At 38.0% G+C, this 24587-nt stretch overlaps 1 non-coding gene across 1 annotated transcript; it reads left to right on the forward strand.

Moving 5' to 3' along the window:
- Positions 1–22517: 22517 nt before the first annotated feature.
- LOC122044702 lies at positions 22518–22623 on the forward strand. The gene has a single exon (XR_006129722.1). It is a non-coding gene; the product is annotated as a small nucleolar RNA R71 (small nucleolar RNA).
- The last annotated feature ends 1964 nt before the right edge of the window (positions 22624–24587 follow it).

A 24587-nucleotide genomic window follows, 5' to 3' on the forward strand; every position in this document is an offset into this window, starting at 1 on the left:
CCGACATGATAATAAAGTTGAGTGGTACTACTCTTGGAATCAGATGTTAATTAATTGAGTTGTCAGTAACTCATTTAATTAACGGACATACGATATTTTAAACATAGGGAGATTAACACACTCATGATAAGAAGGAGCCCATATTGTAATATGGGATTGGTGTGGTAGTTCAATAATAATCCTTTAGTAGTATGAGTTATTATTGATGGACTTGAGTTGAGTGTTCGGGCTGAACACAGGAAGCCCAAGCCCATCAGGAGGCTTAAACCAATTTCTCCTCTAGGTCCCTGTTGTAGCCTCTATATAAAGCTTCGCATCCACCCATCCAATTGTTGTTGTGGTTTTTGGTTAGCCTCCTCCTTTCCTAGGGCTGGCGGCACCTCCTCCTTTTCTAGAGCCGGCGGCACCTCCTCCTTTCCTAGGGCCGACGACACCTCCTCCTCCTTGCTAGGGCCGACACCACCTCCACCTCCTTGCTAGGGGCCGACACCTCCTCCTTGCTAGGGCCGATGCCTCTTCTAGCTTTCCTTTGTGGGTGGTGGCTTGGAAAAGAAGAAGAAGAGGAGAAGGTGCCCCATCCTAGCTATTCTCTTGGTGGTCTGCAGTTTGGAAACAACGAAGGGAAGGGTGTCTGTTATCTTGGTAGATCGTCGCCCACACGATGTCTAAGAAGAGGAGAGGAATACAACAGAAGATCAAGAGGTCTTTAACTACAAAGGAAAGGTACAACTAGTTCTTTGATTCCGCTGCGTAATTAGTTTAGTTTTCTTTGTATCGATTTTGAATACCAACACAAGAGGCCAGCAATCTTGTACTTCAATCAAGGTGTGATTTGATCTATCAAGAACTTGCTTGATTGATCAAACACATATCTGATCGAACATGCAGGTTGCTAGGAAAAGTTTTGTACTTGTACAATTTTTATACAGGGAAATTGAAACAGAACGGAATTCTAGTGCCTTTAAAAACAAGCCTTCATAGCACTCCTAGGACATCCAGGCAGTGTGTCATGCGTCCATCCCGCCTCCTCATCTACTCTGTCCACATGCCTTCCATCATATCTTGGAAGGTGCCTCCCTCACCTGTAACGTAAGCATCATGAGTCTACGAATCCAGCAAGTACAATCTAATATGGAAGATGTGACATCTATAAAGTAGCAGGAACAGTAACCAGTAGGCATAGAACATAAACTCAATTACAGAATAGGGAAGGAAATACGGTATGTAAAAAAACCTACATAGCTAATAAGGGTGCATATGTCTGTTACGCAACCGCAAGTGCATGATTTTGTCGTCAGTAATAAAAATATTGATCCCACAGGGACTGGTTATAAGCACTAGCAATCGTTCACTAAGGGTTAGCTAGACTACCAAGGGTTGTGAATAACTTAGGGAAGAAAGGTCGGGGAGAAAAGTCGAGAGCGGGTGAGTCGAAGTGTCTTGGTTATGAGTTCTAGGAGGTCGGTTTCGTTGTGGTGGTATTGATGTGTCACGCTTTATCCTACACTTGCTGTACTTTATCATGCAATTGCCGGAAGCTAAAGCGGCTATCCTTAAGTACCAGAGTAAAGAAGGACCTTAAGAAGTCCTGTCACGGTTTACCTCTGTCACTAGGGCACCTTGGTAAATCTTGAGAACACAACTCTAATTGGTAAGTTAAGGATTAGGTTTGGTCTCTTGCTTCCTTGAGGAGAATTTGCCTCTCCTTTCAAGAAAGTATCCTAGACATCCGTGAACGGGTTACCCCTGTCACTAGAGCCCCTTGGGTATACGATCTAGGAATAATCCCTCTACGAGGTTAAAAAGTTTCTACACAATCAAGCAAAATTTAATTGAAACAAAGCATAAAAGATCATCTAACAAGTGTAAGTACAATACGAGTTTCACATCAAATCGAGCCACAACTACTCCCTAATCCTAGAACAAAGGATCTACTCCATAAGTATCGGAGAAATACCCAAAGGCATAACGTCTATAAGCATACAATCTTCAGATACGGAGAAAGAAGGAGAGAATATGCTTATCCTATGTCGACGAGTGGCCTTCAGATCCAATCCTCTACTTCTGGAGTCAATGTGGCATGGGATGGATCCAAGATGTTTCTCCAACTGTCGGCTCACTACCCGGTGCTTCCCCCTCGAGAGAAAGGGTTAAAACCCTTATATAGACTAGGGTTGGCTGCGGCGACACGGTTGTGCCTAAAAGGCACGACCGTGTTCATTTTCTCCTCTGATGGCGTTGCACGGCCGTGTAGGGTTGCACGACCGTGTGGTGTCTGTAGGTTAGTCCTAGGAAAATGTACCGGTTCCACTGTATAAATTTTTTTGTACAAGTGTCGAACTTTTCCTTAAATAACCTATTGTGTTTTTTAGAAGTTAAATTAGGAATCGCAGACGGAACTTAACATCATTGATTCCAAATTTAACTTAAATGTTCTTAATGGTTTAGATTTGAATCACAAGCGAAACTTAACACTATTGATTCAAATCCACCTATGTTATTAATTCCATTAAATATTAATTTCCAAAATTGACTTCCAGGACTGCATGGCGAGGCACATGGCCTTCTTGGATATGGGAGCAACCACAACCGCCTAGACAAAGCCTTTTAAGGAAAGCTAATATTTAATTTCCTTAAATAACTCTAGGTTAACCAAAAAGAACAATCGAATTACAAATTCGAAAAAGAAGAAAACACAAACTCGAAAAATAAATTCGATAAACTAGATCTAATTGCCTCTTGTATTTAGAATTCTTACAAAGAAAATAACTAGTATGATGCGGAAGAAAACTACTAGTTATACCTTCTCTTTGTAAGCTAATGACCTCAAGATCTTCTGCCGTATTCCTCGCCTCACCTTGGACGTCGTGTGGGCGACGATCCTCCAAGATGAACACCACCCAAAAGCTTCTTCCTCTTATTCTAAAATCTGGCTACCACCACCACCAAGGAGAAGAGAGCAAAAGGGAAAAGAGAAGGGAGAGAGAGGGCCGACCACTTGAGGTTCTCCAATCAAGAGAATAAGAATTTTTATTTCATGAGGCCTCCTCACCCCTTCTTTTATATTACTTGCCCAAGGCAAATAAGGAAAAACTTTTTACAAAAAATAAAATCATCCTCTAGTTTTTCCTTTTCCCTTTTTATTTTTCCTTTTCTTTCCTCTTGATTGAATCAATCACCAACATTAATTTTGTGATGATTTTTTTTTTAATTTTAATTATTGCCGACCCCTTGCTTGGGCACCAAGCAAGGTGGTTGGCCACCTCATCATGGGAAAAAGAAAATATATTTTTAAAAATTTTACAATAAGAAATTCTCTTATAAAATTTACAAGCTCTCTTTCCTAAAGTAGGAGTTAAAAAAGAAAAGTTCTGAAAATTAAAACCATGTTTTAAAATTTAAAACTTCTCTTATAAAATTTTCTTTTTTAACATAATGATAGAAAATTTTAATTTTAAAACTTATCTTCCTTTTTTTTTCTTAAACCATGAGGATGGTTAAAAAAGGAAAGTTTTAAAACTTTTAAAACTCTCTATTAAAACATGTGGCCTAATTCAAATAAGGACAGTTTTAAAAATTAAAATCTCTCTTTTAAAACTTATAGTTTTCTACAAAGAGAAGATTTTAAAAATTCAAAACAACCCTCCCTTTTTTATTTATTGTGGCCGACCCCTTCATGCTTGGTCACCAAGCAAAGGGTCGACCCCTATAGAAGAGGATGTGGCCGACCCTTGCTTGGTCACCAAGCATTGGACCAGCCCACTTCTTGGACACCAAGAAGAGCCTTACATTTGGATGGAGTTGAGGCTATAATGAGGCTACGACAGGGACCTAGAGTAGAAATTGGTTTTGGCCTTCCGATGAGCTTGAGTATCCCGTGTTGGCCCCGAACACACAACTCAAGTTCATCGATAATAACTCATTCTACTAGAGAGTTATTATATCACTACCGCACCAATCCCAAATTACATTATGGACTCCTTCTTATCATGAGTGTTTTAGTCTCCCTGTATTTAAGATAACAAATGTCCACTAATTAAGTAAATTACTGACAACTTAGTTAATTAATATCTAGCTCCAAGAGTAGTACCACTCAAGTTCATTGTCATGTCGGACTAAATCCACCTGCAGGGTTTAACATGGCAATCCTTATGAGCTCCTCGTGGGGTCATTTTCAACCTAGATAACTAGGACACAGATTCTTTCTATAATCAACAACACACACTATAAGTAATATCATTTCCCAACTTATCGGGCATATTGATTTATCGAGCTAAACCTCACCCTTTGATAAGTCAAAGAAATAAATATTAAATATATGTGCTTGTTATTATATTAGAATTAAGAGCACACACTTCCATAATAACTAAGGTTTAGTTCTTTTATTAAGTCAGTACAAAAAGAACTTACCTAAATGGTCCTACTCAATACACTTAGAGTGTACCAGTGTAATTTATTAATCAAGATAAACTAATACTTAATTACACTATGACTATTCCGATGGTTTGTTCCTTTCCATCTTAGTCGTGAGCAAGTGTTTATAATTTATAAAGAACCGACAACATAATCTTCTGTGTGTGACACCACACACCATGTTGTCTAGTATATAAATTAATTGAACAATTACATTTAGCAAATAAATGTAGATATTGACCAATGTGATTCTTTTATTTCAAAAATAAATGTTTACAAAGCTAGGCTTTTAGTATACACTCCAACAGTGTCTGGCCTCGGTCCCTGCCGCACGACCGTGAAAGGATGCACAACCAGGCACTTCCTAGTCTCGGTCTCGGGGTGGCACGCGCGACCGTGTAGGGTTGCACGACCGTCTGTTGAACTGTCTCGATCTCGGCCGCACGACCATGCAGGGATTGCGGTTCCTTTCAAGTTTGCAACTGCATAGCTATTATCACAATAAATTGTGATGATCTTGGGCAAACCAGGAATCACATCTAAGTCCATTAGAAAGTTCCTGAGCCATACAACTTCTTTGGCTGCCACATATTCAGCTTCCATGGTTGAGTCTGAGACGCATTTCTACTTAACACTCCTCCATGCAATGGTTCCATCTCCTAGAGTAAACACATAGCCTGACGTAGACTTACTATTGCCCCTATCTGATTGGAAATCCGAATCCGTGTAACCTACAGGGAGCAAATCGTCTGCTTGGTAGACTAGCATATAATCTCTAGTCCTTCTCAGGTACTTTAATATATGCTTCACAGCAGTCCAATGTCCTTGTCCAAGGTTACTCTGATATCTGCTAACTAAGCCCACGGCAAAATAGATATCATGTCTCATACACAACATTGCATACATAAGGCTTCCTACAGCTGAAGCATAAGGAACTGCCTTCATATCCTCTATCTCCTTTGATGTCTTCGGAGACATTTCTTTAGATAAGGCTACTCCATGCCTAAAAGGTAAGAAACCTTTCTTGGAGTTTTACATACTAAAACGAGCAAGGATTGTATCTATATATAAAGCTTGGGGTAGACACAACATTCTTTTCTTGCGATCCCTTATAACTTTGATCCCGAGAATGTGTGCACATTCTCCTAAGTCCTTCATATCAAATTGTTTGGACAACCATACCCTTACGTCCGATAATACCTTGACATTGTTGCCAATTAACAAAATATCATCTACGTATAGTACAAGAAATACCACCACGTTTCCATTACACTTCTTATATACACAAGACTCATCCGAACGCTGAATAAATCCATATGATTGGATTACTTCATTAAACCGGATGTTCCAAGATCTTGAAGCTTGCTTCAGTCCATAAATGGATCGATTGAGCTTGCACACTAGATGCTCTTTGCCTTTTTCAATAGATCCCTCTGGTTGCTTCATATGAATGTTTTCTTCAAGACTTCCATTTGTTGGTTGCTACTTGGAAAACCTAGAGGTTCCACTGTACAAAAATTTTGTACAAAGGTCTGAACCTTTTCCTAGCTACCATGTGTTCTTTTAAATTAAATTTTGGATCGCCTGCGGAACTTAACACGTTTGATCCAAAACTTAATCTATTTGTTCTTTAAGGTTTAGACTTGGATCTCCTGCGGAACTTAACACGTTTGATCCAAATCACCTAAGTTATTAATTCCATTAAATATTAATTTCCATAATTGGTTCCCAGTACTGACGTGGCGAGGCACATGGCCTTCTTGGATATGGGAACAACCACCACCGACTAGACAAAACCTTTTATGGAAAGCTAATATTTAATTTCCTAAAATAACTTTAGGTCAACCAAAAAGAACAATCAAATCACAAGGAAAAGAAAAATAAAAGAACACAACTTCGAAAAACATATTCGAAATACTAGAATTGTAAGCCTCTTGTATTTGGTATTATTTCCATAAATAACTAGCATGATGCGGAAAGGAAAAATTACTAGTTATACCTTCTAAAAAGACCTCTTGATCTTCTACCGTATTCCTCTTCTAACCTTGGACGTTGTGTGGGCAACGATCTTCCGAGATGAGAACCACCAAGCACCTTCTTCTTCCTTGCAAGTTTCGGCCACCACAATTCTCCAAGAGAAGTAGAGGTCCGACCACCATCACCAAGCTCCAAGGGATGCAAGAAACAAAACCACCTTTCTCTCCTTCTTCTCCTAGCTAGAACCGGCCACCATCAAGAGCTCCAAGAGAGGTTGCCGCCGGCCATAAGAAGAAGAGAAGAGGAAGAAGCTAGGGCCGGCCACCAAGGAGGAAAAGAGAGGAGAAGAATAATAGAGTTGATCACCCGTGAAGGCACCTCTACCCCCTCTTTTATAATCCTTGGTCTTGACAAATAAGGAAATTTTAATAAAAAATTCGTTAATTCTTTTGTCATAAAAAAGAAAAATTATTTTAATTAAAAAACAATTTTCTTCTTTTAATAATAATGGCCGGCCACTTCTAATTCCCCAAAACAAGGAAAATTTAATTCACATAAGAATTAAAATTTCCTAATTTGTTTCTAGAAATTTATAAAAATTTCTCCAATAATTTTTATCCCTTCATGATTGGTTAATAAAAAGGAAATTTTATAAATTAAAATTCTTCTTTTAAACATGTGGATAATTTCCAAAAGGAAAGTTATCTCTAAAAATTAAAATCTCTTTTCAATCTACAAATAAGGAAAGATATCAAATCTTTTCTTAATCTTTTGTAGAAACTAATAAAAGAGAATATTTAATTTTTAAACTTCTCTTTTAAATTATTATCATGGTTAAAAAGGAAAGTTTTTCTTAAAAATAAAATCTCCTTTCAATCTACAAATAAGGAAAGATTTCAAATCTTTTCTTAATCTTTTGTAAAAAGCTTTAAAAGGAAAGATTTAATTTTTAAACTCTCTTTTAAAACTATGATATCCACATAAGAAATAATTTAAAAAAAAAAAATCCTTTTTAATATGATGTGGCCGGCCACCTAAGCTTGGGCTCCAAGCTATTGGTCAGCCACCGCCGGCCCTAAGCTTGAGCTTCAAGCTTAGCTTGGCCGGCCCCTATTGGTTGGGTAAGAAGGTGGGTATGTGGTGGGTATAAATCTCTATATACAAGAGGCTACGATAGGGACCGAGAGGAGGAATTGGTTTTGGTCTCCCGATGAAATTAAGCTTCCCGTGTTCGCCCCGAACACACAACTTAATTCCATCAATAATAATTCATTCCACTAAAGAACTATTATTGAACTACCGCACCAATCCCAAATTACATTTTGGGGACCTTCTTATTATGAGTGTGTTAGTCTCCCTGTGTTTAAGATAACAAATGTCCACTAATTAAGTAAGTTACTGACAACTCACTTAATTAATATCTAGCTCCAAGAGTAGTACCACTCAACTTCATCGTCATGTCGGACTAAGTCCACCTGTAGGGTTTAAGATGACAATTCTTTTGAGCTCCTCTTGGGGACATTCTCAACCTAGTATCTCTAGGACACAGTTTCCTTCTAGAATCAACAACACACACTATAAGTGATATCATTTCCCAACTTATCGGGCTTATTGATTCATCGAACTAAATCTCACCCATTGACAAATTAAAGAAATAAATATCAAATATATGTGCTTGTTATTATATTAGGATTAAGAGCACACACTTCCATAATAACTGAGGTCTTTGTTTCTTTATAAAGTCAGTATAAAAGAAACGACCTCTAATGGTCCTACTCTATACACTCTAAGTGTACTAGTGTAATTATATAGTTAAAATAAACTAATACCTAATTACACTACGACCTTCAAATAGTTTGTTCCTTTCCATCTTGGTCGTGAGCTACTGTTTATAATTTATAAGGTACTGATAACATGATCCTCTGTGTGTGACACCACACACCATGTTATCTACAATATATATTAATTGAACAACTACATTTATCACAAATGTAGACATTTGACCAATGTGATTCTTATTTCTAGATAAATGTTTATATCAAAAGGTAGGCTTTTAGTATACACTCTAACAATCTCCCACTTATACTAAAAGACTAAGCTGCCATATCTGCTGCCATACATCTGATTCCCATCCCTTCAACATGCCCATCAAAAGCTCTTGCCTTAAGGACCTTAGTGAAAGGACCTATAGGTCATCACCTGATGCAATCTAGGCGGCAACAACTTCTCCTCGTTTATACGATTCCTCGTATTGGGTGGTACTTGCGCTCTATTGTGTTTACTTGCCTTATAGACTTATGGTTTCTTCGAGTTTGCTACTGCACCAACATTATTACAATAAATTGTAATAATTTTTGGACAAACCAGAAATCATATCTAAGTCTATCTTGAGGTTATTGAGTCATTCAGCTTTTATGGCTACCTCAGAGGCTTGCCATATACTAAGCTTCTATGGTGGAGTTCAGAAAAACACCTATGCTTATCACTCTTCCATAGTTATGACTTTACCTCCTAAAGTAAACACAAAACCCCGAGGTTGACTTATTATTGTCCCTATCCGATTGGAAGTCAAAATCCATGCAACCCACAAGGACTAAATTAACTGCCTTGTAAGCTAGCATATAATCTCTAGTGCCTCTAAGGTACTACAATATATGCTTTACTGCAGTCCACTGTCCTTGTCCAGGGTTACTTTGATATCTGCTAACTATGCCTTTGGCAAAACAGATTTCTGATCTCGTACATAGCATACATTAGGCTTCCAACAGCCGTAGCATAAAGAACTGCCTTTATTTCCTTTATCTCCTTTGATGTCTACAGAGACATATCTTTAGATAAAGTTACTCCATCCTGAAAAGGTACGAAACATTTCTTGGAGTTTTGTATGCTTAAAACGAGCAAGGATTTTTCGATGTATGAAGCTTGGGATAAGTAAAATATTCTTTTCTTGCGATCCCTTATTACTTTGATCTCAAGAATATATTCATTCTCCCAAGTCCTTTATATCGAATTGTTTGGACAACCATACCCTTACTTCTGACAACATTTTGATATTGTTTCCAACTACCAAAAATGTTATCTACGTATAGTACAAGAAATACCACCACGCTTCCATCACACCTTTTGTATACACAAGACTTATCCGGTTACTAAATAAATCCATAGGTCTGAATTACTTTGATAAACCGGATGTTCCAAGACCTTGAAGCTTTGCCTCAGTCCATAGACTGATTGAGCTTTACACAAGATGCTCTTAGCCCTTTGCAATGAACCCTTCTGGTTGCTTTATATGGATGCTTTCTTCAAGACTTCCATTAAGGAATGCTGTCTTGACATCCACTTGCCAAATAGATAAAAGAATCCGGATAGACTTAAGCATAGCTACCAGTGAAAAAAGTTTCCTTTTTCATCAAGCCTTACTTTGAAGGTTTCTACCTCCCTGTCTATCCCTCTTTTTTCCTATTATAGACCTTTTACACCCAAAGGCTTTTACACCACTTGGTGGTTCTACAAGCTTCCAGATTTTATTAGAATACATATATTCTAATTCTATTATTCATTACTCTTTGCCAAGATGCTACATATTTATCTTGGAGTGCTTCGTCATATGTCCGGAGATCAGGTTCATGTCCTTCAGGGATCGAGTTCAAAAAACTCTCCCAAAACATGAATCTTTTAAGGTTGCTTAACAACCCTCCCACTACGACAAGGCATTTTCTGCAATTGTGTATCATTTGTGATACGTGTTGCAGTTTTCTTGTGGTATCTCATCTTGTACAGTTGGTACTAGATTAGACATGTCTTTTATTATTTCTTTAAGAACAAATTTTCTTATGGGCACATGATTTATTACATAGTCATTTTCTAAAAATCGATCATTGATGCTAATAATGACCTTCTGATTTTTAAGACTATAAATCTACTTTTGTTTATCTAGGATAACTTACAAACAAGTGAACTCCTATCCAACTTATTATTATCTCTCTTTAACATATATGCTGGATTACCCGAATCCGAATATGCTTCAAAATAGGCTTACGCCTATTCAGCAATTCTATATGAGTAGAGAGTTCTAGCTTGGAAGGTACTATGTTCACTTTCGTTTTCAGAGTTTTATCCTTAAAACAAATTTGGTAATTTTCTGAATAACTCATCATCTATCTAATTATTCCATAAGAGTCCTTTACCTTCTTTCTACTACACCATTCTGTTGGGGTGTACCAGATGCAGTTAGTTGGGATTGAATCCCTACTTCTGATAAGTGACTCCTAAATTCTCCCAAGAGGTACTTGCCACTACGATCTCACCGTAGTGTCTTGATACTTTTACCTTGACATTTCTCCACATCAGCCTCATACTATTTGAACTAATCAAAGCACTTAGACTTGTGCCACATCAAGTAAATGTATCTGTATATCAAATAGTTGTCTATAAAATAGACGAAATATTTGAAACAACCTCTTGCTTGGGTAGTCATAGGATCACACAAATCAGAATGAACCAATTTCAACATATCTTTGACTCCATACCCCTTAGACTTGAAAGCTTCTTGGTTATTTTTCCTTCCAAGTAAGACTCGCAGGTTGGAAAGATTTCCACTACTAATGAACCCAAAAGTTCATCAGCTACCAATGAATCATACTCAAGTTAATATAACCTAGCCTTAGATGTCAAAGATATAATTGGTTCATTTCCAGTTTTCTCTTAAAGTTAGAAGATGTGTTACTAATTTCCATTTGTTGCATCGTGAGAGTTATTGGATTTATAAATTGCCAACCAACGTACCAGAACAGATAACTTCCCTCTTTTTCTTAATAACAACTTTGTTATTAAAAGAGGCAGAATATCATGTTCTTTGAATAGTTTAGAAACTGAAAACTAGTTCTTTCTAAACTTGGTGCGTAAAGACAATTACTCAAAAATCCATGTTTTATTTTTATCAAAAGATAAACATCTCCCACTGCAACAGCTGCCACTTTTACAGCAGTGCCCATGTGGACGGTGTTTTTATTTTCATTTAGTTGTCGGGTTTCCTGGAACCCCTCAATGAATTGCGGACATGATTAATGGCATCTGTATCTACACTCCAGGTTCTGGTAGATAACACCACTAAACATGTTTCAACTAATGAATAAAATACACCTATATTGTTCTTAGTTCTAAGAGGACAGTCTACCTTAATGTCCAAATCCTATTTCCAATCAATTATAATTGGGACCACTAAGTCTATCCTAAAGTATATCAGCTAGGGATTGACCATCATCCTAAGAATCACAAAAATATTTGGTTAAGACCAACTCCTTAAAAATCCCATGAATTTTGTATGCCACGTTAGTGTGGACGTATACAAATTCAAAGAGGAAATTTTATCATTTAATTTTATTATCTCGTCAACCTTACTTTATGACGAATAAAATTAATAGTTGGTCTATCTTTAATCAAATATTTGGTCAAGACTTCTAAATTTAAAATAATATTGATTCCTCTGACAATACTATTTAAATCTACCAACACCTCAAAACACCGTGAATTTTGCATGCCACGTTAGTGTGGACGTATACAAAATCAACATTTGTAAGAGGAGGGTTTTACCCATTAACTATCTTGTCAACGTAACTTTATGACAAATAAAATTATCTCAAACACCGTTAATTTTATATGCCACGTTAGTGTGGACGTATACAAAATCAATCATTTGTAAGAGGGGTTTTAACCCTTTAATTTTATTATCTTGTCAACCTAGTTTTATGACAAATTAATAGTTGGTTTCATTTGGTCACACAAATAATAACAGTGACTCCGATGGGGAGGATACTATTAGATGTGTCTAAGTGTATACCATTACTTGACACTAAGTCTATTAATAAGATTATGCCCCTTCCGTTGGGGAAGATCACACGCTCTTAATTAACTTCCTATAGTCATCCAAAAATGGAAGTCTGTTCTAGTGATCTGCAAACTAGCTCATCCGTTATGGAGGAAGGCACTTAGAGCCAACGCGCAAGCTTGTTTGCATCACTTACAAACCAGTAATGGAGACCATGAGATTTACTTAAAATCCCTCTCCCACTTAGTTATTTATTAATGAGGAATTTTAACTATGCTAGCCTACTAAACTTGTAAACTAACATGCACACACAGCACAATATAAAAGCAATAAATAGAAAATCTAATTTTCAACTATTATGGCTTTTATCTCTAGTTGTCCTCCGTGTGTTGTCATCCCAAGCTGCTGCCATATTTGGCCACCGCCACCGGGTCTAGCTGTCGCATCCATCTTGCTCCTTGTTCCGCTGCGCCTCTGGTCCTTAGAAGGTTCCACGCTTTGCAAGATTCGATCCGCGACATAAATAGAATTTTACAATTTTGATCCTATATTCCATAAAAGGAATGTACATGTATCTAGATCAAAAAATAAAATCCTAATAAAACTAAATACAGCTCCTGCTGTATTTTATAATACAATCATGCACACACAATAAAATGCCCTTGACATGTCCAAGGGTCCAATCACACACATAATAACTATAAGCCATAATAGTTGGATCCTGCATCCACAAAGTTAGCACATCCTACTAATAATCTGCCTAAATAATGTATGACATGTGCATAATTAAACTAATACCAAATACACAGAGGCAATGCCCTAGCTCTGATACCAATTGTTGGTTGCTACTCGGAAAACCTAGAGGTTCCACTGTACAAAAATTTTGTACAAAGGTCTGAACCTTTTCCTACCTACCATTTGTTCTTTTAAATTAAATTTTGGATCGCCTGCGGAACTTAACACGTTTGATCGAAAACTTAATCTATTTGTTCTTTAAGGTTTAGACTTGGATCTCCTGCGGGACTTAACACGTTTGATCCAAATCACCTAAGTTATTAATTCCATTAAATATTAATTTCCATAATTGGTTCCCAGTACTGACGTGGCGAGGCACATGGCCTTCTTGGATATGGGAACAACCACCACCGACTAGACAAAACCTTTTATGGAAAGCTAATATTTAATTTCCTAAAATAACTTTAGGTCAACCAAAAAGAACAATCAAATCACAAGGAAAAGAAAAATAAAAGAACACAACTTCGAAAAACATATTCGAAATACTAGAATTGTAAGCCTCTTGTATTTGGTATTATTTCCATAAATAACTAGCATGACGCGGAAAGGAAAAAATTACTAGTTATACCTTCTAAAAAGACCTCTTGATCTTCTACCGTATTCCTCTTCTAACCTCGGACGTTGTGTGGGCAACGATCTTCCGAGATGAGAACCACCAAGCACCTTCTTCTTCCTTGCAAGTTTCGGCCACCACAATTCTCCAAGAGAAGTAGAGGTCCGGCCACCACCACCAAGCTCCAAGGGATGCAAGAAACAAAACCACCTTTCTCTCCTTCTTCTCCTAGCTAGAACCGACCACCATCAAGAGCTCCAAGAGAGGTTGCCGCCGGCCATAAGAAGAAGAGAAGAGGAAGAAGCTAGGGCCGGCCACCAAGGAGGAAAAGAGAGGAGAAGAATAATAGAGTTGATCACCCGTGAAGGCACCTCTACCCCCTCTTTTATAATCCTTGGTCTTGACAAATAAGGAAATTTTAATAAAAAATTCCTTAATTCTTTTGTCATAAAAAAGAAAAATTATTTTAATTAAAAAACAATTTTCTTCTTTTAATAATAATGGCCGACCACTTCTAATTCCCCAAAACAAGGAAAATTTAATTCACACAAGAATTAAAACTTCCTAATTTGTTTCTAGAAATTTATAAAAATTTCTCCAATAATTTTATTCCTTCATGATTGGTTAATAAAAAGGAAATTTTATAAATTAAAATTCTTCTTTTAAACATGTGGATAATTTCCAAAAGGAAAGTTATCTCTAAAAATTAAAATCTCTTTTCAATCTACAAATAAGGAAAGATATCAAATCTTTTCTTAATCTTTTGTAGAAACTAATAAAAGAGAATATTTAATTTTTAAACTTCTCTTTTAAATTATTATCATGGTTAAAAAGGAAAGTTTTTCTTAAAAATAAAATCTCCTTTCAATCTACAAATAAGGAAAGATTTCAAATCTTTTCTTAATCTTTTGTAAAAAGCTTTAAAAGGAAAGATTTAATTTTTAAACTCTCTTTTAAAACTATGATATCCACATAAGAAATAATTTAAAAAAAAATCCTTTTTAATATGATGTGGCCGACCACCTAAGCTTGGGCTCCAAGCTATTGGTCGGCCACCTTAAGGCCAACCTTTAGGCTTGGCCGGCCCTAAGCTTGAGCTTCAAGCTTAGCTTGGCCGACCCCTATTGGTTGGGTAAGAAGGTGGGTATGTGGTGGGTATAAATCTCTATATACAAGAGGCTACGATAGGGACCGAGAGGAGGAATTGGTTTTGGTCACCCGATGAAATTAAGCTTCCCGTGTTCGCCCCGAACACACAAGGGCTTCATACGCTCTAGTCACTCACCATGGGGAGCACCTGTATTGTTCGTGAAGAAGAAGGACAGGAGCATGCGCCTGTGTATAGACTACCGGGCACTAAACCAAGTCACGATTAAGAACAGGTATCCTCTTCCTAGGATAGATGACCTGTTCGATCAGCTAAAGGGAGCAGTAGTGTTCTCTAAAATAGACCTCAGATCAGGATATCACCAAGTGAGAGTTAAAGAGGGTGATATACCCAAGACGACTTTCAGGACCAGATACGGACATTATGAGTTCATAGTCATGCCCTTTGGTGTGACGAATGCTCCAGCTACCTTCATGGATCTCATGAATAGAGTATTCAGAGAATACTTAGATAAGTTTGTCATCGTGTTCATCGACGACATTCTTATTTATTCCAAAACTCAGGAAGAACACGCAGAGCACCTGAGGATAGTACTACAGACTCTTCAGCAGAACCAACTATATGCCAAGTTCACGAAATGTGAATTCTGACTCGATCAGGTATCCTTTTTGGGTCACATCATCTCCAAGGATGGTGTCATGGTAGACCCCAGTAAGATAGAAGCTGTGAGTAACTGGAAGAGACCTAAGAACGCTAGTGAAATCAGAAGCTTTTTGGGACTAGCAGGTTATTACAGAAAATTCGTAGAGGATTTCTCCAGGATAGCCTCTCCACTGACAGCTCTCACCAGGAAGAACAAAAAATTTCAGTGGATAGAGGATTGCGAGAACAGTTTCATGGAGCTCAAAAGAAGATTGACCAGTGCTCCCATTTTGACTCTACCCGAAAACATAGACAACTTTGATATTTACAGTGACGCCTCTAAATTGGGATTAGGAGCAGTACTGATGCAAGAAGGTAAGGTGATCGCCTATGCCTCCAGACAACTCAAGGACTATGAGAGAAACTACCCTACTCATGACCTTGAGCTTGCAACAGTTGTGTTTGCCCTCAAAATTTGGAGACATTACTTGTATGGAGCTCAGTGCAGAGTGTATACAGATCATCAGAGTCTGAAGGACTTCTTCACTCAGAAGGATCTGAATATGCGACAACACAGATGGCTCGAGCTGGTCAAAGACTATGACATAGACATCCTCTACCACCCAAGAAAGGCCAATATAGTGGAAGACACACTTAGCAGGAAGTCCAGTGCCATCTTATTATCCCTATCAGCCATGTCACCGCCCCTACAAAAGGAGATTACAGATTTCAATCTCGAATATATAGTTGGGCAACTCTCTACTATGACATTAGCGTCTACCCTGCTTGGTGACATCCAGAGAGTTCAGGGTCAGGACCCTGAAATTCAGAGAATCAAGCAAGGGTTAACAGAATCAGAAAGTGGAGAGTTCAGAGTAGCTGATAGTGGGGTATTAAATTTTGGTGACAGGCTATGTGTTCCGAATCAGGAGGAACTACGTAGGAAGATCCTAGACGAGGCTCACAGGACTCCTTATACGATGCATCCTGGTTCCACAAAAATGTAGCAAGACCTAAAGAAACGTTTTTGGTGGCCTGAGATGAAAAGAGACATCGCCAAGTATGTTAGTACCTGTCTGACCTGCTAGAGGGTCAAAGTAGAACACCAGAGACCAGGAGGAGTTCTGCAGCCTATTCAAATCCCAGAATGGAAGTGGGAGGATATCTCCATGGATTTCATAGTGGGACTACCCAGAACCACAAATAGTTTTGATGCCATCTGGGTAATAGTCGACAGATTGACTAAGTCAGCCCACTTCTTAGCTATCAGGATATCCTACTCTATGGAGCAGCTAGCTCAGTTGTATCTCAAGGAGATTGTTAGACTGCATGGAGTTCCATGGACCATCATTTCAGACAGAGACAGTAGATTCACATCACACTTCTGGGGGAGTGTGCAGTCAGCATTGGGTACCAAGTTAAAGTTTAGCACAGCCTTCCATCCTTAGACAGATGGTCAGACAGAGCGAGTAAATCAAGTACTCGAGGATATGCTCCGAGCGTGTGCCCTAGACTTCAAGGTGTTGGTTGCTACTCGGAAAGCCTAGAGGTTCCACTGTACAAAAATTTTGTACAAAGGTCTGAACCTTTTCCTAGCTACTATGTGTTCTTTTAAATTAAATTTTGGATCGCCTGCGGAACTTAACACGTTTGATGCAAAACTTAATCTATTTGTTCTTTTAGGTTTTGACTTGGATCTCCTGCGGAACTTAACACGTTCGACCCAAGCCACCTTAAGTTATTAATTCCATTAAATATTAATTTCCATAATCGGTTCCCAGTACTGACGTGGCGAGGCACATGGCCTTCTTGGATATGGGAGCAACCACCACCGACTAGACAAAACTTTTTATAGAAAGCTAATATTTAATTTCCTAAAATAACTTTAGGTTAACCGAAAGAACAATCAAATCACAAGGAAAAGAAAAACAAAAGAACACTATATCGAAAACAAATTCGAAACTCTAGAATCGTATGCCTCTTGTATTTAGTATTATTTCCATAAATAACTAGCATGATGCGGAAAGGGAAAAATTACTAGTTATACCTTCTAAAAAGACCTCTTGATCTTCTACCGTATTCCTCTTCTAACCTCAGACGTTGTGTGGGCAACGATCTTCTGAGATGAGAACCACCAAGCACCTTCTTCTTCCTTGCAAGTTTCGGCCACCACAATTCTCCAAGAGAAGTAGAGGTTCGACCACCACCACCAAGCTCCAAGGGATGCAAGAAACAAAACCACCTTTCTCTCCTTCTTCTCCTAGCTAGAACCGGCCACCATCAAGAGCCAGAAAGGTTGACGACATAAGAAAGAGAAGAGGAAGAAGCTAGGGCCGGCCACCAAGGAGGAAAAGAGAGGAGAAGAATAATAGAGTTGATCACCATGAAGGCACCTCTACCCCCTCTTTATAATCCTTGGTCTTGACAAATAAGGAAATTTTAATAAAAATTCCTTAATTCTTTTGTCATAAAAAGAAAAATTATTTAATTAAAAACAATTTTCTTCTTTTAATAATAATGGCCGGCCACTTCTAATTCCCCAAAACAAGGAAAATTTAATTCACACAAGAATTAAAACTTCCTAATTTGTTTCTAGAAATTTATAAAAATTTCTCCAATAATTTTTATCCCTTCATGATTGGTTAATAAAAAGGAAATTTTATAAATTAAAATTCTTCTTTTAAACATGTGGATAATTTCCAAAAGGAAAGTTATCTCTAAAAAATTAAAATCTCTTTTCAATCTACAAATAAGGAAAGATATCAAATCTTTTCTTAATCTTTTGTAGAAACTAATAAAAGAGAATATTTAATTTTTAAACTTCTCTTTTAAATTATTATCATGGTTAAAAAGGAAAGTTTTTCTTAAAAATAAAATCTCCTTTCAATCTACAAATAAGGAAAGATTTCAAATCTTTTCTTAATCTTTTGTAGAAAGCTTTAAAAGGAAAGATTTAATTTTTAAACTCTCTTTTAAAACTATGATATCCACATAAGAAATAATTTTAAAAAAAATCCTTTTTAATATGATGTGGCCGGCCACCTAAACTTGGGCTCCAAGCTATTGGCCACCTTAAGGCCAACCTTTAGGCTTGGCCGCCCTAAGCTTGAGCTTCAAGCATAGCTTGGCCCTATTGGTTGGGTAAGAAGGTGGGTATGTGGTGGGTATAAATCTCTATATACAAGAGGCTACGATAGGGACCGAGAGGAGGAATTGGTTTTGGTCTCCTGATGAAATTAAGCTTCCCGTGTTCGCCCCGAACACACAACTTAATTCCATCAATAATAATTCATTCCACTAAAGAACTATTATTGAACTACCGCACCAATCCCAAATTACATTTTGGGCTCTTTCTTATTATGAGTGTGTTAGTCTCCCTGTGTTTAAGATAACAAATGTCCACTAATTAAGTAAGTTACTGACAACTCACTTAATTAATATCTAGCTCCAAGAGTAGTACCACTCAACTTCATCGTCATGTCGGACTAAGTCCACCTGCAGGGTTTAACATGACAATCCTTTTGAGCTCCTCTTGGGGACATTCTCAACCTAGTATCTCTAGGACATAGTTTCCTTCTATAATCAACAACACACACTATAAGTGATATCATTTCCCAACTTATCGGGCTTATTGATTCATCGAACTAAATCTCACCCATTGACAAATTAAAGAAATAAATATCAAATATATGTGCTTGTTATTATATTAGGATTAAGAGCACACACTTCCATAATAATTGAGGTCTTTGTTTCTTTATAAAGTCAGTATAAAAGAAACGACCTCTAATGGTCCTACTCAATACACTCTAAGTGTACTAGTGTAATTATATAGTTAAGATAAACTAATACCTAATTACACTACGACCTTCAAATGGTTTGTTCCTTTCCATCTTGGTCGTGAGCTACTGTTTATAATTTATAAGGTACTGATAACATGATCCTCTGTGTGTGACACCACACACCATGTTATCTACAATATAAATTAATTGAACAACTACATTTATCACAAATGTAGACATTTGACCAATGTGATTCTTATTTATAGATAAATGTTTATACCAAAAGCTAGGCTTTTAGTATACACTCTAACACAAGGGGAGTTGGTGCAAATATCTGAGTTTAGCAGAATTTGCATACAACAATAGCTATCAGGCCATTATCGGTATGGCACCTTACGAGACTCTCTATGGGCGGAGGTGTAGATCTCCAATCTGCTGGTATGAGAGTGGTGAACAGAAAGAACTAGAACTTCAGACAGATCTAGTAGTAGATACCACAGCAGCTATACAGCAGATCCGCCAGAGGATAGAGACAGCTCAGAGCCGCCAGAAAAGCTATGCTGATACACGGCGTCGACCCTTAGAGTTTTCAGTTGGAGATACAGTATTACTCAGAGTGGCTCCCATGAAGGGAGTAATGCATTTTGGGAAGAAGGGCAAATTAAGTCCCAGATATGTGGGACCATACCTTATCACTAGAAGAGTTGGCAAGGTAGCATATGAGCTAGAGCTACCCCAGGAGATGTCAGCTATTCATAATGTATTTCATGTCTCTATGCTGAAGAAGCATATCCCAGATGCCACCCAGGTGATTGAACTCCAGTCGGTACAAGTCCGCGAAGACCTCAGCTATGACAGTCGGCCTATTCAGATAATAGACCGAGTAGTTAAGAAATTGCGAAACAAGGAAGTACCATTAGTAAAAGTTATTTGGCAAAATCACACGACAGAAGAGGCAACTTGGGAGACAGAAGCTAGTATGAGGCAGAAGTACCTAGAGTTATTCTAAGTTCGAAGATGAACTTTTTATAAGGTATGGGGGATTGTAACGTCCAAAAATTCTCAAATTAATTTTAGAAATATTCTATTATTTTTCTGAGATTTTAGAATATTTTTCTGAAATTTTTAGAATAGCCGAAGTAGAAAAAATAAATAAGGACGTAAAACAGCCTAAGCTGGAATTGAACCCTAGACCTATTAGACTCTACGCATTATAGATGACTCCAGTAACCAAGGGGCCCCAACAGGGGTGTGCTGAAAGAAAAGGAGAACAATTATACTTAAGGTTTAGTTGGGGTGTATTAATCACTTAATATAAATAGGGAAATTAAGTAGAGAGTTGTGATATTTTGAATGACAATTCTCTTTTCCCTCAAACCCTCACCGCCGAACCCCTCTTCTCCGCACCCTCTCTTCACGCCAAGTCCAAGAAACCTAGGGTTTCATCCCTAGGGCCGTAGGAGCACATTCCGGCGACGACTCTGGCACAAGGATGCTCCCCTCCGCGAGAGGAAAGCATAGACGTAAGAGGATCATCGAGAAGACCTTCTTCTCTGGAAACCTAGCGATCGGATTGTAAGAAAAATTAGCGCAGGAAGTAAGTAACCCCTCACCTACAGTATAAGTAGCTAATTGTATGTTTTCATTCCCTTAGTTCGCATTTATGTTCTCAGTTTAGCCATATGCAGAATTAGAGCACACCAAGTGCTCGATAAAATGCCTAGAATAGTTAAATGCTATGGTAAGCATTTTAATAGCTCAGTTAAATGCCCTAGATACATTTTAATTAGAAAATATAGCCTTGCTTTAGTGATATGGGACTACGATCCAATGGGTGGGCTCCCACAGTCACCTCTAGGTTCAGATAACCAAGCTCTATGTTCAGATAACCTAGCTCTAGGTTCAGATAACCTAGCTCTAGGTTCAGATAACCTAATAAAAAGCAAGAAAGAATAAATCAGTTATAAACAGTATTTTACTTTATCAGTGGCACTGTACTGGACTTCAGTTGTCCTTGGGTTGAGCTCCCATAGTCGTTCCTAGGTTTAGATAACCTAGTAACCCTACTAGATTCGGGACTTGCTACCTCGGGCCTAGTTAGGGATGTGCACACAGCAAGTACAGTTGCCGGGTCTATCAGCAGCATGTTTAGTATTTTTTATCTATTTATGAAAATAGTTTTTAAACTTCACAAACCAGATAAGTGGATTCAGCTTAGCTTCAGTTCAGTTTTCTATTCACATAGCAGATAGGTTTATGTTTAGTTCTTGATTGCCATGATTCACATGCTCATGTGCCATGTTTTAGCATTTCCAGTATTATTCTCAGCTTGCATATCAACATATCATCTTTTTAAAAAGCATGATTTCTGCAAATACATGTTTTCGTGAGGCAGATGGTTTCTTACTAAGCTCCCAAGCTTATAGTTGCATTTTCCTTATACTGCTGATAAAGGTAAAGGAACATGGATTAGCGGAGGCTGGAGGACAATGCGATAAAGATGTGTGTGAGAAGGAACTTGGAATGAAGATCCTTAGGGGAACTAGCAAATTAAGAACTTAGTACTTCTTATAGTATGACTTTTCTGCACTTTTAGATGTTAAGTGTCTTGATTTATGAGAGTATGCACTATGTTATACTTAGATTGTTATTTGTCATGACAGTAGTTAGCTAACCATGAGTAATGGCATGCCCAGTAATAAGGTTGTGGTTGTAGTTGAATTTTTTTGAGATTCTGTATTAGGTCGGGTCTGATTTCTGCGGAAATCAAAAACCCAATCGATCAGCCGATCGATTGGGAGAAGTCCCCGCATACAGAACGCTAGTGAGTCGATTAGCTGATCGATTGGGGAGCCCTCGATCGATCAGCCGATTGATTAAAACGTGATCTGTCGCGTACAGAGAGTTGATGAGTCGATCAGCGGATCGATCGGCCATGGATCGATCAGCCGATCGATCGGGAAATTAAAACCCACGAACAGAGAGCTTCTAAATCGATCTCTAGATCAATTGACCAGAATGGATCGATCAGTCGATCAATCCAGATTTGACCCCATGTATAGTAGAGAGTTAAATCGATCAGTGGATCGATCAGACAACTCCAATCGATCAGTCGATCGATTGGAATGTCCGATTTCAGCCAGAAGCGTCTGTTTTCAGTTTTTGATCAGATAGCAAGTTGGCTTCCCCTCTTAGTAGGTGTACAACCTTATAAATGTGTTCTGAATATAAATTTTAGACTTTATAGCAAATAGCATAGAGTTTTAAATTAGTTCAGTTTTCCGCACCTTATAGTGAAGTTTAGCACAACAATTGTAACTCCCAGCTTTACAGTCTAGTTAGTAGAAGGTGGGTCGTTACAGGGACACCTTCATGTGATAGTTGATTCCATTGTAGAATGTGTGTAGCACCAACCACTTCTCGAGGTCATGATGAGGGCACTGTCCCAGCATACTCTTGAATCTGTCCCATGCTTTGAACAACGATTCTGAGTCTTCCTGTTTGAAGCTTGCAATTAAATTCCTCATGTGTGTAATTTTACTTGGCGGGTAAAATTTGTCCAGAAATTTTTGCTCACACTGCTCCCAAGATGTAATGCAGTTTACTGGTAAAGAATTAAGCCACTGCTTGGCTCTGTCTTTCAGGGAAAATCTAAAAAGAAGTAACCTTACTATTTCTAGAGGGACCTCATTCACTTTCATAGTACTACAGATCTCATAGAAAAGCTCCAAGTGATAATTGGAATCATCGTGCGGTCCTCCTCCAAATTAATTTTGTTGAACCATGTGGATCACTGCAGGCTTGATTTAAAAATTGTTAGCTTCAATTGGTGGTCGAGTGATGCTAGATCGAAGCCCTCATACATAAGGTGTTGCGTAGTCCTTCAAAAGCTTGTCAAGCAGTTCTGCTTGGAGTTTTTGCAAGTTTCTTCTCCTCAGGAAAGTTCTATCAATTTCTGGATCAAACGGTGGAAGTTTTCCTGAAAGATTAGATGTTCACATGCAAAAAAAAAACAAGATATTGAATAATCCTAGTGTAGAATAAAAGAAAGAGTTTATATATATATATATATATATATATATATATATATGAAATAAAGAAAAATAAGGTCTAGTCTAATCCAATATGATTATCACTAATGTTATAGGCGCAGTCCCAAGCAACAACGTCAAAAATTTGTTATGCTTCCGCAAGTGCACAGATACGCCATCAGTAATAAAAGCTTATCGATCCCACAAGAATTGGTTATAAGCACTAGCGATTGTTCACGTAGAATTATCTAAACTACCGATGGTTGTAGGTGAACTATTTCTTAAGAAGAAAAGAACTTAGGAAGTGGATGTGAGAACTAGTGAGAGAGAGAGAGAGAGTTTTACTCGGCTTGGGAAGAGCTCTAGGAGTTCGGTTTCATTGTGGTGGTAGTTGACGTATCATGTTCTATCCTTTCCTCATTGTCAATCAACATGTACTCGTTGGAAGTTCAAGTTACTACCCTTAAGCACTAAATAGAAAAGATTCTTGTGAAATCCTATTACGGTTAACTCCTGTCACTAGGGCGCCTCTGTAGATCACAAGAATACGAATCTGATCGGTATCATTAAGGATAGAGATAGGGGTTTGGTTTGGTTTCCTACTTCCTTGTAAGGAATTGCCTCTCCTTTCAAGGGAGTATCCTAGATGCCCGTGAATGAGTTACCCATGTCACTAGGGCCCCTCGGGTATACGATCTAAGTTCCTATCTTTACAAAATTAGCAATTTCTGCACAATCAATTAATACGACATTGTAATCTGAAGCATGTTTCATGCATATCAAATAGAAACAAGACAAGTGAAATCATTCAATGAGAAAGAGGCATAAACATGAGTCATACATCAATACCTATCCACAACTACTCCCTGATCCTAGAACAAAGAATCTACTCCATAGACGTAGGAGAAAAACCCAAAGACATAGTATAATTAGACATATAATCCCCAAACAAGAAGAGAGAGGGAAAAGTGATGCTTATTCAATGTCGTCCAGTGATCTTCGGATCCAATCCTTTGCTTCAGGAGTTGATGTGGTGATGGAGGTGATCTCGAATCGTCGAACAAAGGTCCGGGACAGAATGGAACGACATCAAGGTATATCTCTTTCTGACGGCCCCCCCCCCCCCCCCCCCCCCCTCTCTCTCTGGAGAAGGGTTAAAGGCCCTTTTTATATGTTAGGTCACGGGCGCCACACGGCCCGTGCCACGACCGTAAGTGTAAAATACCGAAAATAGGCGAATATTAATAAAAGAATTTTCTGGAATTTTTGGAAAATTTTCGGGAATTTTTCGGAACTCGTATGGACGAGTTAACGAGGATAAAAATAGGGCCCGGGAAAAGCCTGTTTGGATTACCCATTTAAGCGAGGAAAAGTTGGATTTATTTTTCTTTTTCTATTTCTTTTTCCTTTTCTTCATTTCTCGCCGTTTTCCTCCTCTCTGCCACGCGCCTTCTCATCTCCT

Source organism: Zingiber officinale, chromosome 2A (genome assembly GCF_018446385.1).
Source record: "Zingiber officinale cultivar Zhangliang chromosome 2A, Zo_v1.1, whole genome shotgun sequence".
Lineage (NCBI taxonomy): Eukaryota > Viridiplantae > Streptophyta > Magnoliopsida > Zingiberales > Zingiberaceae > Zingiber > Zingiber officinale.